Source organism: Setaria italica, chromosome VI, assembly GCF_000263155.2.
Source record: "Setaria italica strain Yugu1 chromosome VI, Setaria_italica_v2.0, whole genome shotgun sequence".
Lineage (NCBI taxonomy): Eukaryota > Viridiplantae > Streptophyta > Magnoliopsida > Poales > Poaceae > Setaria > Setaria italica.
Genome location: NC_028455.1, coordinates 17,770,225 through 17,783,128, shown reverse-complemented (window position 1 = coordinate 17,783,128; position 12,904 = coordinate 17,770,225). Strand labels below are relative to the sequence as shown.

General features: G+C 41.2%; 1 pseudogene; it reads left to right on the top strand.

Moving 5' to 3' along the window:
* The first annotated feature begins 3,424 nt into the window (after positions 1-3,424).
* Positions 3,425-4,595, top strand: LOC101776132 (annotated as a pseudogene).
* Positions 4,596-12,904: the final 8,309 nt, after the last annotated feature.

Sequence of the window (12,904 nt, the reverse complement as noted above, 5' to 3'; positions counted from 1 at the left end):
ATCCTCGAACCTACAACCTAGCGCATAAGTATTGCGCTAACCATTGGACTAGTGCTTCAGTACTGTACTTGTTGGGATACGAGGTAGGCTACGCTAGCACAAAACAAAATTTTTTTACCGTGTAAATCAGGAAAACTGTCGTATATGGATCACGGGATTACCACTCGACGCACTGCTGCGGAAGATGTAGAATTGCGTCGGGGCAGCAAAGTTGACCAGCGTAGTCGAACACGTAGTCGATCACGTCGACGTCGAGTAGCTCCTCAGCAGCTCGTCCATATGCAGCAAGGTCGTCCTCATGCCGCGGCTCGGCGTGGCTCGTCGGCAGCTCATCGTGGCTCGTCCAAGTGCTGTAGGTGCAACACCTCCAACAGTCTCCCACTTGCACTAGAGTCAATCTAGAATATATCTAATACCCATAGCTCTTATGTGCGCATCATGCTTAGACTGCGGGAGAGGCTTTGTCAACGGATCAGAAATATTCAAATTCATCTGTATTTTGCAAATCTTGATCTCACCCCAATTAACAAAGTCTCTAATGAGATGAAATCGCCGTATAATGTGTTTGTTCTTCTTGTGATTCCTTGGCTCCTTTGCTTGCACAATTGCCCCATTGTTATCATAGTAGAGATTCAATGGGCTGGACGCATTTGGGAACACACAAAGCTCAATAAGGAAATTCCTTATCCAAACACCCTCCTTCGCGGCTTCCGAAGCCGCGATGTACTCGGCTTCTGTCGTAGAATCGGTCACCGTCTCCTGCTTGGAACTCTTCCAACTAACAGCACCACCATTTAGCGTGAACGCAAATCCTAATTGTGACTTTGAATCATCTCTGTCGGTTTGGAAACTAGCAGCACCACCATCTCCATGTCCATGACTTGTGAAACATAGTCATCAACTAATACATGTACTAGTCTAATATTCATGTGTGTCCACACATGAACTCCGACTAGGGACAACTTTTAGAATAACCATACAAGTAAAGGGTTCCACATACAATTCACATAATTGCAGATCAATTCAAGTAGCCTTTAATGGATATTCAATGAACATAATATACAAATCATGGATACAATCAGATTTCATCATCTCTATGATTGCCTCTAGGGTATACCTCCAACAGTACTAGGTATATGCCCGTGCGTTGCTGCGGGCAAAACAACTATCAAATTTAATCATATCATGTAAAATGACCTAAATCATACAATGTCAAGTTAATGGACTTAGAAGAATGAGCTTACTTGGTGCGAGATCATTTAAAATGTAATGTCAACTACAATTAGCATGATTTAAGCAGTAGGAATAGAAAGGCATGCCCTAAATAATTGTCTTTTGAACTCAGTTCTGAAGAGAGAAAAGTATACATAAGTCACACAAAATATTCTAATTGTTCTTGAATCAATGGTTTCATGGTTTGGGCAATGCTCTCTGTGGCTCTTTGTGCCCCACCCTCCATTGACATTTGGCTAGGCAGCTCATAATTGGGAGCAGTGACATGCCATAGTTAATACAATATATGAAACCAACATACTCAACCAAGCCATTTAGGTATGGCCTTGTGAATGTAAGAAAATTCTTTCTTTCTTGACAACAGATGAAAACTTGAAAACTGGCATTAATATGCAAAATCAACAAGATTATAGAAGAAAGGTAGATATAACTAGAACTTATGCAATCAGATTATATCCAGAATGTTACCACGAAAGCTTGATGGAGATGCATGAACGTAAGGGCCTAACAGTGCAGTGGCCAATGAGGATGGTTCATGAATGTCGGAAGCAAGTTGGTAGTGGATGCCGCGAGGGAGGAGGGGCATCACCATCGAGGTGAGCTGCCGCAGCCTGTCTTTCTCGCTGCCGCCCTGGTGTGAAAGGGATCAGAGGAGAGAAGGGTTTCGGGGGATCAGCCGGGCAGCAAATTTGTATTGGCTGAGCACACAGGCATCCGTCCGATCGGACGGTAGCAAGCAGACAACCACGGCATGACGCATGAGGTCACTGAAATGCCGGCCCAAACCCAGGCTCTAAGCCCAAAATACATTCTTGTTTACAACACGTTTAGTTTACATGTTAATTTTTTTAATAAAAAATGTATAACCATATCTAAAATTTCCTAAAAGTTATGTTATTGCATAAAAACATTTAATTAAATTATTTTCAAGAACAAACATACTTGACAAATGTTTTCTTCAATTTTTATTAAAAAGGATAAACCTGGTTTTGGCTATTAGTCTCCTTAGATCTTACTACAGAGGAGAGAGTTGGTAATTAACATAATAATTTACAATTCACTTTATTTCTATTAATGGGATAAATTTCATGTGTCAATTTTTTTCCAAATTAATGATATTATTTGTACACGTGGCCAAAAAGGAAAGATATGATTGTCATTTATGAAGTTCAAATGATTTGTGCACATGAGAAAACAAAACATTTGGATAGTAACAATCACCTTTTGATGGTTGGACCCGGTAACCTACCGAGGGGGGTGCTCGAGATAATGTTTTGGTTGGTGGGGCTTGCCACAATCAGGAACTTGATGGTGAACATGGATACATGATTTAGATAGGTTCGGGTTGCTGAATAGCGTAATACTCTACATCATGTATGTTGTATTGGATTGTATTGATGCTCGATGGGATTTGATCCTTTGGAGAGGGTCCCTGCCAGCCTTATATATCCGGGGGAAGAAGAGTTACAGGTTGGTTGTTTATGGAAACTAGTCGGATACAACTTGAGGAGTCCTACTCAGTCTCCATGAGTAGTTTCCTGGTCCTAGTCTAGCTCCCAGTTTTCCATATAGACCACGTCATCCTACACCATAGTCTTCATGTCAGATATGCTCGGGTGTATAGCCCTGTTTGTAGGATTGTGTATCCTATCTGGTGAGCCCAAATATATATATATGACAAGCCTCCGAGTACTTTATAGTCAAATACGGGTGCTCCGAGTTCTTCTGTTGATATTGCCGACTTGTTATGGTGTTCTCCTAGTACTTCGTTTGGTTGAGTCTCTAGAGGGAACCTGAGTACTGCCAAGCCTCATGATGATCTTGAAATCTTGAATCTTCCATTGCTGAATCTTCAAGTTTGACCATATCACGTGAGATCTTCTCGTGATGAGTGCGATGAGTATACGTAGGAAGGCCCATGCATCTCCGGGTGCGGGCTCCCGCTGCTCTCCGTCCCCGTACCCATTGTGGCCATCTCCGATATTTCCGCCAGTCGAGGGCCGGCTGTGGCGCCAGATACTACGAGAAGCGGGGTCCCTCAGGGTGGCGGCAGCGGAGCAAGGCATCGCAAACACCGCTGGGCACCTCGCTCGCCGATCCTCCTCCTTCCAATTCCTCGGGTTCAATGCCCTGCACGGAGAGGCTTGCTCCCTCCAGCCACCACTCCATCCTTCGCCCACCCGCTGCCACCGCCATGCTCTACATCGTGGGCCTCGGCCTCGGCGACAAGCGCGACATCACGGTGCGGGGGCTCGATGTCGTGTGCAGCTGCTCCAAGATCTACATGGAGGCCTACACCTCCCTCCTCTCCCTCGGCCTCAACCCGGCAGCGCTCGCCAACCTGGTACGGCTCCCTTATCGTGTCTGTCCACCACCTGTTCAATGAAATGCCTCCGTGGTCAGTCCGGGGAGCTGTTGCTCACAGGCATCGCCGCTCGCTCGTTTGTTGCATCCAGGAGAAGCTGTACGGGAAGGAGATAATGGTGGTGGACCGGGAGATGGTGGAGCAGCGCGTCGACCAGGTGCTGCTCGAGGCCGCCGACACGGACGTTGCCTTGCTCGTGGTCGGCGACCTGTTTGGGTAACTGTTGCTTTGCTTCTTTCCTATTTTTGAGTTGGCTGTGCTGGAGCTTCTGTAGATGGCAGATGCGTGCTCATCTCTCAAATAGAGTTTTGGATACGAGTGACTGAATTTGGCATTCTGTTGTTGAGATGGTGTCCATGAACATGAGGATACCAATGATGGAGCACACACCGAGCACTTTTAGTACCAATATGTTCTTGGGTCGACTTGTATGCATGAATTTTTTCTAAATTTGTTGGATTGTGTCACAGCCCATGATTCATAGATGTCTTTTAGGCCTAGAGTTGATTGGTTGTCTCCTTGAGGCTTGAAATCTGTTCATCATGCTAGTTCCATGTCCATACATGCTAAATTTATGCCAGTTACATATTTACACCTACCTTTGTTGAACAATAGGCAAGAGCTTCTTTGTTTTCTGCTTATGTACAAACACATGTATGCCATTGCGCATGTTGGAAGTCTGATTGGGATTGCTTGTAAGCTTTTGTTAGTGTTATGAGTAATTTCTTTTTCTCTATTTTCATTGGGATGGGATTTTCAGGGCAACTACACATATCGATCTGGTTGTTCGTGCCAAGAAAATGGGGGTAGAAGTGAAGGTGATTCACAATGCATCTGTCATGAATGCAATGGGAGTTTGTGGGTTGCAACTTTACCGCTATGGAGAAACTATCTCAATACCATTATTCACAGAGGAATGAGACCAGATAGCTTCTACGAGAATATTCAAAATAATTCCCAGCTTGGGCTGCACGCGCTTTGCCTACTTGGTTTGTGATTCTTGCCTGACCTTTTCAATGTTATATTAATCCATTGTTAACAAGAAAATAGGCAAGTGATCATTAGTTCGTGGCCATGTGTAATGTGACCTAAAGTTAAATCTCAGCACATGATACACTGATAAGTGATTAGATCTTGGTCCTGTATCTTGTAAGCAAATACAAGCAATGCTTAAACTATTAGACTACCACAAAATTAAGGTATAGTTCTATTAAGTCCCTCATCTATGTGATTTAAAGCACAAGATCTTTCTTATCATGTTCATTTCTATTCCTCTATAAGATTAAAATGACACATTAAACAAACGCACGTTCCCGTGGAGGACGCAGCGGACGCGACTTAATCTGGTAAGGTGAGGGTGCTTAGCTGCTAGCTGCACCCATGAAGGTGGAATCATGGATGGAGAGGATCTTGCTCCCTTCGATCCCAGCATAGGCAGGAGCCACAAACGCAAGGTTTCTTTCTCTCTCTCTCTCTCTCTCTCTCTCTCTCTCTTACTCACACACACAAAGACACCTTGACGCTGCTTTCTAATCCCCATTTATTTGATTAAATGCTCATGTGAACCTGTGATCTATGTTGCCCCGTGATTTCTAAACTAGATTTGATCATTCGAGTGTACTGGCAGAAATTGCTAGCTTTAGTATCCACTATCAATTCTTATTCATCCAGTTAATGGCCTTGTTTGTGTGCTGCCTTTTGTTCCTGAGATCTGGCATGCATTGTTGATAATAACGTGCTGTAGAACATGGCTTTTGTAGTGGTCTTTGAGATTGACGAGTCAGGTCCCATATTTCTCTCATTTTTGTTCTATTCCAACAAGCACTAATGGATTATTGGTAGGTATCTTTTGAGAGCTTTCTTTCTCTCTTTCATGAATGCATGCTACCTGATGTATTCCAAAATGGATGGGATGCTTGCACCAGATTGACCGTCAATGAATAGAAGGCCATTTGTGCTGCCAATTAAGTTGCCTGGTGATGGCTCTAACATGCATTCTATACTATCTGGCATTTAGATTTCAGGCTGCTGTTGTATCTGGTTTGTGACTGTATATTCTACCAATCAAGTTGCCATGTTTTTTCCCATTTCCCTCCTAGATCTTTATTTTTACCTATAGTGTGATGCTGCCAGTAGTGAGTTCATGTGTCACAAACAGTTGTTGCTGGATAGGTGGTTCCCGAGGTAACAAATTTGGTGTTAACTGGTTATATATGTAGGAATGATGTACTGATAGCTCTTGTTTCAGTTGTGATAGGATGACTGCATGTGAGTTGCTGGTTTCTTGAAGTTATATTATCTTTTTTACTGATTTCTTATCTGTACATTTATCTTAAAATTTCTACATTGGATACACCCGTACCTATTTCACACATACCTTTTTGCTTTTTTTTATGGTTCAGATGGATATCGGAGATGCAAAAGGTAGCATGTGAAAGAGGTAAAAAAAAGCTTGAATTGATAATAAGTTTTCTCTAGCCTTGCAAAACTTAATTTCATTTCACTCCATCAAATATTGTGTATGGTTCATCCTCAACCATAAGTGGTGTATATAAATGAAAATTTCTACTCAAAGCTGTATAATTTTGGTGAACAAGAGTTGGACTCTTTGTGATGATCTTTACATTATAGAAGAAAAGCATGAAACTTTCTGAATTTTAGTCAGTCTCAAGTAGAGTTATATTTTTTTATGGTTTGGTTGGGCGCTCACTTATGCATATTGCTCATTCTAAGGGAAATAATGTCTTAACCATACTGTCTTTCTTTCAGATGCCCCATTTTGTTGATAGTTAAACTTATATTTGTTGGTCGTAATAATAAGGCTTCATGGTCTTTTGCTGCTTTTGCTTGGTAAAAAAATCCCCTTATGTGAGTGAAATACGAGCTAGACCAATAAAATGGAGACTTGGAAATGCTTATGTACTGAACATGTCGACCATGATGTAAGTATACTGAAGGAGTATTCCATACATTATATTGTTCTGCTAAGAGTTCCATCCGCTCCTTTTCCTTTTCTTCTTTTTCTGATGATGGTTTGTTGTTCACCAGGTTATTAGTCTTTGCTTTTTTTCCTTGTGCTAGACTCTGTTGATTGACTGGTTTCAGCTAGCAATGATGTGTAGCGATCTTGCTTCAGAGACACTGGCCTCACATTCATAGTTTATGATTCAGTAACGAACTTGGTCAGTCAGTGATGATGTTTAGTTGGAAAGTTTCAGATTATCATGTTCTTTATATAAACTGAAGTTAGTGTGCACTCCTTAATCTCCATTTTTATCAGTCTTATGACCCATTAATACTGATGGAGAACCATTATAAGCCTAATGCTACAAACTACATGTGGGAGTATGCCTGTAAGGTATTAGTTTACCATCGTAATGTAATGACAACACCGATATATCTAATATATCTATTGATCTTTTTTACAGTTAGACCTAGAGATTGAACATCAAGAGGTCAAGGCCTAGCGCGCTGGTTAGGAGGTCAACGCCTACGCCACCATGTCAGTGTGCCGCCACGAGCATGAGAACGGGGACGCCGTCACCCAAGGCTCTAGGTGAGTTTCATTCTTGTTGTCGGATGGACTAAAATACCTGAGTGGTAGATGGACCTCTGCAGCATCTGAAGAATTGGTAGATGATCAATTCACAATTACCTGAATTGCACAGTAGTTGTCTCCAACCTGTGGATTGATTAGTTTACAATTACCTAAATCTACGGCATCTCAAATTTCTTAACTGAATTTATCACCAACTTGTCAGCTTTATCTTCGTGTTGTAACCTTACTGTCAGGCCAAATAATCATTTTCTTTAAGCAGGTTGAACAAGTAAAGATTGCTCAGTGGATCATTGAAGGAAGGTACTCCTATACAGTCTAGAAATATGGTTTCTTTGTAATGCATGAGATATGCTAGCCTATTGCCAATGGCAATAGATCTTCAATTTGGTTGTCGGATGGACTAAAGATCATCCCATCTGGCCACTCAGTCTTTCAGGTCGTCAAGAAGATATTTGATATTGATCACTACAAAGTAGCTAGGGAGTAGTACATAATGCATATTTTTCATGGCAACAATTATGTTGAACAGGATGGCCATGCTAAGTACAGATATTAGCTCTATTCTTTTGTGTTGCGTATCAAAGAGATTAATCAAAATAATTTACAGGGACAATCACAGTTTGAGCAACAAGTAGTCCAACTCAACTCAATCTGAAATCAAATTTATCTTCGTGAAGCTTAAAAGAAACCTTGATTTCTAGCTCATTAAACTCACAACTGAGACTATAATAGAAAAATATAATTGGAAAGGACATTAAACCCATGAATAGAGTGTTGAATGCCTTGTTTTGGATTGCTGCTGCAAGTTGCTATGTGCATTTCAATATAAATATTTGTTGCCCGTAGCAACGCACGAGCATGATCCTAGTTTCTCAAAAAAAAAGGTGAACGTTGCGTGAAGAAGAGGCGGCGACACGGCATGGGGGCCAGGGGCTGGATCGATCAGGTTTAGGTTCGATCCCTCGCGAAAGAAAGGCCTGCCGCATGGGCCAAATTACATTGAGTCCAGCTTGGGCTATTTTAATGTTAATTTCAATTTAACCAAAAGAAAGGCCTACCTAGAAACTCATCTATCACCACACCTAGAAATATCATTGCAATACCACCTTGTGTGTACTCAAATGTAGCCACATATGATTTTGGTGGCAATAGAACATCAAGGGATGCAACTAATGACTTTCTCGATGCAATATAATAAGATCTTTTGCAATGCAGGACAAGATTAAAGCAACATAGTTTCATCATGGCTATATTCACAACTACTTGCAACTAATCCTTTTTTGGATGCAATATAGCAACAGCTATTGCAACGCAGGTCAAGATTGAGATGAAAACATTACATTGTGGCCATATGCGTAGCTACTTGCAACCAACTTTACAATAGTGGCAATAATGCCTAGCTATCGCAACACAAAATCAATATTATCACAACTCAACACTAGTCATGGCAATAGGAACCCATACTCGCAACCACCTTTTCCACCGTAGCATTAGCGCCTCCCTCTTGCAATAGAGCTTATGACTAACTCAACACACAATTTTAGTGGCAATAAGGCTCATATATGGCTACCAATTATGCCGATGGTTGCTATAGAACCAAATATTGCGCTAAAAGGGTCAAATCCTTGTAGTGACTTGAAAGTGCATTTGGCCCTCTAAGTGGGTTTTGGTGTTGATGACACGCATAATTAAGGAACTAATGAATTTATCGAGAAATTGACAAGTTTAAATCTTAAGAAATGAAAAGGTACAAGAAATGACCCTAATTTATTTGAAGGACGGTGTTGAAATATAAAGAAAAATCTTTTTATAATTTCTATTTTTGAATTTGAATATAGGAACACCATACTATAAAGGGGGATGTGGACGAATACTTGAAGATGTCAAAGTGCTTATTTGAGATGCTAAACACCTATGAGAGACACCATTCACACACTTGCACATTTAGGTTCTCACAATTTCTGTGAGTGTTGCTGAAAGTTTTCAAAAACTTCCAACAGGGGGTGCTCAACGAATTTAATTGAACAGCGTTGGAAGTTTTGATCCTGTGTCGGAAGTTCCGATCCTGTGTTGGAAGTTCCGATAATAGGTGCCAGAAGTTCTTAGTAACTTCTAGCAGGGGATGCTTAGCTGTTTTATTTGAACAGGGTTGGAAGTTCCGAGCCAGTGTCAGAAGTTCCGACAATCACTTAATATAACTTCAACGGCTAGTTTCTGGGGCTCAGGTATTTATACCCCCTCAGCCCCCCTTTATTTGTTGCTGACCTAACCTGAGATGAACACCTCCTAGAGCATTCAATACTCCTCCCCACTCCCTCCTTGAGCTAAATTTTTGAGAGTTTTGATCTAGGGCTTGGGTGAAAGAAGGATTTAAGGTGTGTGACTCAAGCTTTGAGTGAGAGGTCAACCAAGTTCATCTCAAGAGCACTTGAAGGATCTTCGGTCTTCCATTCGCATTTGTTACTCTTGAAGCTTGCTCCTAGACGGTTAGGCGTCGTTCGTTTGAGCGCCCTCTCGTTATGGTGCGCCCGGGAAGTTTGTATTGCCCATACTCTTCAAGGATTCATGGTAAGTGATTCAATCCTCCTTTGTGGTTGATTGAGAGAGGTAGAGGGTTAGTGAGGACCCGGCTCTTATGAGCTCCTCAATGGAGACGTAGCTTCCTTTGTGGGAGTGAACTTCGGTAAACAAATCCTTTATCTCGTGTACTTATTGTGTTCTTCAAGTTCTTGTTGACTTAGAGCTTGATTTGTGCCGGTCTACTTTCTTGTGAAGTTTCTCCCATAAAGATCACCTGTAGTAGTCTCTATACATCATTGTTGAACTTTTGATTCTTTTGCTAAAACCTATTTTATTTTGAATTTCGTAGAGTAATTTTATCTCTGTTGGAAGTTCCACCCCTGTACTAGAAGTTCCAACCCCGTCGGAAGTTCTGGCACAGCGTCGGAAGTTCCAACACATTTAACTCCGCTGTGAAGAATTTTTAGGTTTTAAAAATCGAGCCTATTCATCCACCCCCTCTAGGCATCACACGATCCTTTGAATTGGTATCAGAGCCTAATCTCTTGATTAAGGCTTGACCACTAAGGGATTCAAGATGTCTCAAGTTGGGGACGGTGCCGCCGCCGCTGCTCGAGCCATTACTATAGTGTTGCCAATGCAAGTCTTGGAGGAGGTCCCGTGGACCATCAAGGCAGCTACCAAGGAGTCATCCACCCTATTTATGAAGCAAGCTCCGATGACAATTCTAGCTCAAGTGATGATCTTGAGGGTGAGGACTTGGAAGCAAGGAGAAGAAGAAAAGAGAAGATAAAAAGTTGTGGTTGTAGGTGTAACTCCACCCAAGAATGGTGTACCGATGGCCGAGCAAGCTCAAGATTACTTCCACAATGCACAAGTTGTAAGGGTCATCACAAGCTCACTATGTGCTCAAGAGTTCAATAAGGTCTGCTCGGTTGAGATTGCCAAGGTGATTTGGGACACACTAAAGGAGGCACATGAGGGGACCGATCAAGTTAGAGAAGTCAAGATGGATTTGATTCATGGAGAGCTAGAGCATTTTGTTATGCTTGATGAAGAAACTGTGACGCAAATGTTTGATAGACTAAACACCGACATGTCGTACATTAGATCTCTTAAAAGCAGGAATTAGGATGATCACAATGTCACAAAGAAGATGCTTAGAGCTTTTACACCAAGGAACCCTACTCTTGCCACTATGATTAGAAGGGATCCAAGCTTCAAAACAAATACACCTAATTAACTTCTTGGTGAAATCTTACATCAAGAATTGGTTGAAAGAGATATAGCTAAGTCACTTAGTCTAAAGATGAACAAGAGTGTTCCTCTCAATGCTAGCTCAAGTATCATGGTTGAGTCAAGCTCCAAAACTCTCAAGGTAAAGAAAGAAGACTGAAGGAAGGACCAATAAAGAAATCGCCTTGATCTTGAGAAATTTCAAGAAATTCATGAAGAAGAAGAATTTCAAGAAAGGTGGTGATGATAGGAAAAAGACATCACAAAGAAGATGCTATGAGTGCAAGGAAGTGGGTTACTACATTGCCGATTGTCCATACAAGAAAAACAAGGACAAGGAAGAGAAGAGGTACAAGGAGAAGAGAAAGGACTACAAGAAAAAATATCAAGGCCAAGCTCATGTTGGTCATGAATGGGATTCAAGTAATGAAAACTCCAACAAGGAATGCATGGCAACATTAGCCATACTCAAGTCTCCTACACCAACAAAACTCTTCAACAATACTTCCAACAATGAGGATGACACTCCTTTTTGTCTCATGGAAAGAGGAACTAAGGTAGAAGAAACAACCACCTCTTCTCTCTCTTCCTCCATATCTAGTAATGTGTAAAATGATTTGGAAGATGAAGAAGAAAAATATAAAGCTAACATGTTAAAAGAATTTGGAAAGAAAGGTTACAAAGAGATTAAAAATCTTATGGAAAAATTGGAGAAAAAGAAAGAGTTTCTCGATAGGCAAGAAGATTTGTTCATCCTTGAAAAGGAGAGAAACCTGGCTTTAGAGAAGGCCCTTACCGAAGAAAAGGTGAAGGTTGAAAAATTAGCTATTGACTTGTCTCTAGCTAATGATTCGAATGAGAGGATGTCAAAGAAGCACACTTTGGCAAATGAATCTCTAACTTCTCTAAAGGCTACTCATAGTGAATTTCAAGAAAGCTCCTCATGCTTAACGGTCAAATACAAGGATCTTGAAGTTAACTATAGTGCTCTTTGAGAAAGCACCAAAACCAATTCTAAGACAAATCTTGACTCCAATGTCTCCACAAGTGAAGGTTGCTCAACATGTTATAAAATTGATGTAAATGCTTGTATTGCTGACATTGCTAAGCTAAAAGAGTCAATCCAAGCAAGAGATGTTCAAATCAAAAGATTGAACATGCTAGTGGCACAAGGTTATGAAGGTAGTGTCAAGCCTAGGCCTAAGATCAAGTATAAGGCTGGGAGGCATCCTAGCCATATGGATAGGCTTGGACACTGCAAGGGAAGCAAGGTAAATGACTGAAAGATGGTAAATATTAAGGAGGTCCTCATGTTCAACAAGGGTGCAAACCTTTTTGACTTGATGGACATGGCACATGGTGTGACAAAGACCAATCCAACTCAAGTCAAGCCAATGGTCAAAGCAACTACCAAGGTAAACGTTGTGGAAAAAATCCATGACAAGGTCAATGGACAAAGTGGTTGCACATGAGCCTTCACCAAACTATACCATCTACTACATTATTACAATGGACCACAATGGTAAAATAGTGGTCAAGTATGTTGGTGCATACACGAAAAAGGCTATCTTTAGAAGTGTATGGGTTCCAAGGTATATCCCTCTAACCAACAATGACCCAAATCTTTTTGGGTACCTAAATTTTGAGCTTAACTTGTTTTGTAGGTCTACTCCTCCGGTGGCACCGCATGATTGCTTGATAGTGAATGCTCAAATCATATGATCGGGGAGAAAGATATGTTTTCATCCCTAGAGCATTATGACATACCTAAAGAAAGTATTGTCTACGGAGACAATAGCAAGGGGGATGTAATTGGAATGGGTAACATTGCTATCTCAAATGACAATTCTCTCTTTAATGTTTATTTGGTTGAATCTTTGGGATACAATTTATTGTCCATCTTACAACTTTGTAACAAGGGCTACAATTATCTCTTTACTAATGAGGGTGTGACCGTTTTTAAAAGGGAGGATTTCTCTATTGCTTTTACG